Source organism: Porites lutea, chromosome 2, assembly GCF_958299795.1.
Source record: "Porites lutea chromosome 2, jaPorLute2.1, whole genome shotgun sequence".
Lineage (NCBI taxonomy): Eukaryota > Metazoa > Cnidaria > Anthozoa > Scleractinia > Poritidae > Porites > Porites lutea.
In genome coordinates this window covers 26,688,464-26,691,930 of record NC_133202.1, presented here as the reverse complement: position 1 = coordinate 26,691,930, position 3,467 = coordinate 26,688,464, and the positions used below count along the sequence as shown (strand labels likewise).

Genomic DNA, 3,467 nt, shown 5'->3' with positions numbered 1-3,467 from the left:
CTCCTCCTCCTCCTTATTTTTATTGTTTTCCCTCTTCCTCCTCATTTTTATAGTTTTCCCTTCTCCTCCTCCTCCTCATTTTTATTGTTTTCCCTCCTCCTCCTCCTCCTCATTTTTATTGTTTTCCCTCCTCCTCCTCCTCCTCATTTTTATTGTTTTCCCTTCTCCTCCTCCTCCTCATTTTTATTGTTTTCCCTCCTCCTCCTCCTCATTTCTATTGTTTTCCCTCAAAAAGGCCAAAAGGCTATTATCAGGCCTATAAGGTCAAACTCAAATGTACCCCTCCTGTACCCTTCCTGTACCCCTACTGAGATATGTCCAGAAATGCACGCATTGGCGAAAATGGCAGAAATGGCAATTAATCGCCAAAATCGCCAAACTATAAACAAAATTCAAATGAGGTGGCAAAGGGGCCCTTTACAAAGTGGCGATTTTGGCGAAAATGGCGTATTTGGCAAAAATGGCAGAAATGGCGCTTAATCGCCAAAATCCCCAAACTGTAAACAAAAATTCAAATGAGATGGCAAAGGGGCCCTTTGCAAAGTGGCGATTTTGGCGAAAATGGCGTATTTGGCGAAAATGGCAGAAATGGCAATTAATCGCCAAAATCATCAAAATATAAACAAAAATTCAAATGAGATGGCAAAGGGGCAATTTGCAAAGTGGCGATTTCGGCGAAAATGGTGTTTTTGGCGAAAATGGCAGAAATGGCAATTAATCGCCAAAATCGCCAAACTGTAAACAAAAATTCAAATGAGATGGCAAAGGGGCCCTTTGCAAAGTGGCGATTTCAGCGAAAATGGCGTATTTGGCGAAAATGGCAGAAATGGTAATTACTCGCCAAAATCGCCAAACTACAAACAAAGAGTCAATTGAGATGGCAAAGGGGCCCTTTGCAAAGTGGCAATATTAGCGAAAATGGCGTATTTGACGAAAATGGCAGAAATGGCGCTTAATCACCAAAATCGCCAAACTGTCAACAAAAATTCAAATGAGATGACAAAGGGGCCCTTTGGAAAGTGGCAATTTCGGCGAAAATGGCACATTTGGCGAAAATGGCAGCAATGGCAATTAATCGCCAAACACACCAAACTGTAAACAAAAATTCAAATGAGATGGCAAAGGGGCCCTTTGGAAAATGGCGATATTGGCGAAAATGGCGTATTTGGTGAAAATGGCAGAAATGGCGATTAATCTCTGAAATCGCCAAACTGTAAACAAAAATTCAAATGAGATGGCAAAGGGGGCCTTCGGAAAATGGCGATATTGGCGAAAATGGCGTATTTGGCGAAAATGGCGGAAATGGCGATTAATCGCCGAAATCGCCAAATTATAAACAAAAATGCAAATGAGATGGCAAAGGGGCCCTTTGGAAAGTGACGATTTTGGCGAAAATGGCGCGCACTAATTCTGTATCTTTTTATCAACCACAAATAAAAAAAAAATATATAGAGAGTGCATGTTGGCCTTGTTCTTAAAACGTGCTTTGGCAGAAATGGCAATTACTCGATGAAATACCTAATTTGTCAAGACAAATTGAAATGACATAGCAAAGGGTCCCTTTTGAAATGGCTATTAATTGCCAAATAGTTAACCACATATTAATATAAAAATGTTTCCAGTAGTATAATTGTATACTAATAATGACAACGCTACTGTAACTTAAGTGTCATTAATCTGTTTTTAATCCTTTTACCTTAAATTGATAACCTCAGGTGATTTGAAATTCGTCCCAGACAAGAGTGTTTGGTCGGGAATTACCACTTATAACTAATTTCTTGCTCAATTCAAATCGAATAGCCAACGAGTTGTATTCGATTATCACTAAATGGTATCTTCGTAATGTTCATGGCAACTTTCTTACCAAAAAATCCAAGATAGATATCCTTAATTTTCCAGGCTTGTAGGCATTGTTTGAATAGCGACAGTTCAACATTATATGTTATGAGGAATCCAGGTTGGTTCTTGGCTACGCATTCAGATAATTAGATGGTCCGTATTGCCTTGTATATCCATCCTGTTTGTTATAATGGCGTTCAATCGTACAAGTATATATAAACGAGGTGGTTCATTGCAGTGTCACAGAACATGAACGTGTAAGGTTTAGTATTTGTTATATAGACGCGGCGGCCATGTTGAAATAGTCGATTTTGGATAACTACTTTATGTAAGTAGAAACGATTAGTGTCATTCCCAGCCGACTTTGGTGGTCACTCTATGTAAGCAAAACGATTAATGTCGTTCACAGGGACTCTCAGGCAATTGTTAAAATAGAAGGTAAAAAAGGCCGGGTGACGTGTTTCGACGAGCATTAGCATTAGCAATTTAATGGAACACATATTGTACTGAGAATTGGTTTGGTGGTCTCAGCGCAAAAAAACAATATATTTTCTAAATTTCTGGCCCCATCTCATAAAGCAATAATGGGACAAATTTTTTAAGAACGAGACAAACATGTACACTCTCTTTTTATATATCTAGTTGATGAAAAGATACAGAATTAGTTTGAATGGGATATGTTTTATGAAAGAGACAAACAAGTTATTACTTTGATCCAATGTTTATGTTCAATAAATGCGGTGAAGTATTGGGCACAAGTGACATTTCGTGCAGGTTTACATAAATTGGAAATAAGCGAATTCACACATTTCAAAATGGCGCATACAAGCTGCTGGACTTTTCGGCTTTCGTTACTTTTAGGGGACCGTTTCTCTAAAGAGCAAAACAAGTAAGTGCGGAAGAAAGTGAAGAGTTTAAAACGACGGAAGAAGATATAGTGTATAGTGGAGAACCAAAAAAGAATGAAGGGCACACAATGGTTACCGTGAAAGCATCTTTTAGCCAGGAACCATGCGTTTCGCAATCGCTTTTCATTTAAGGCTGCCTCACAATTTAATGGAACCAATGTGAAGAGAATTGTAACCAGTGAGGATTGTTAAGGTCTACATCGGACCTCAAAAGTTAGAGTGTCCATGGCAAGGAATTATTAAGATTTAAAGGACTTGGTAGTTCTCTCCTCGAGTAATTAGTGGACTTGTAAGTCTTTGAAAGGAATGAACCATACAAAAGCAAATGATGCTAGTGTGATATCATCACATCACTTTTGGTAAGTCAAGCGACATCGAAAGTAAGGAAATGTTTACTTAACCTGTGAAGTACATGGCACAAATACATATTAGCTTAACTGAAACGACTTCCATTTGTTGTTTTCAGATATATTTGATTCAGTTGTATTTGATAAAATAATGTTGTTTGACAGTTAGGTAAAGCTGTTTTGTCATATATTTGATTCAGTTGTATTTGATAAATGTTGCCTCACAGTTATTGGGGCCTCTTATTAGGCAAGTAATTTGAACTTTTTTTTAGTACTGTTGCCTCACAGTTATAAGGATCTCTCTAGTTATCTACTTTGAAGGGGCCACTTTTGGCATCCAATTCAAATCACCAGAGCCTGGTGATTTTTCGCC

General features: G+C 38.2%; 1 long non-coding RNA gene and 1 pseudogene across 1 annotated transcript in view; both read left to right on the top strand.

Moving 5' to 3' along the window:
• The window catches only part of LOC140925927 (uncharacterized), a 227,480-nt pseudogene that overhangs the window by 20,922 nt on the left and 203,091 nt on the right, over positions 1 to 3,467 (top strand).
• Positions 1 to 3,467, top strand: part of LOC140928151 (uncharacterized) — a 13,507-nt gene that overhangs the window by 5,391 nt on the left and 4,649 nt on the right. The window lies entirely within an intron of this gene.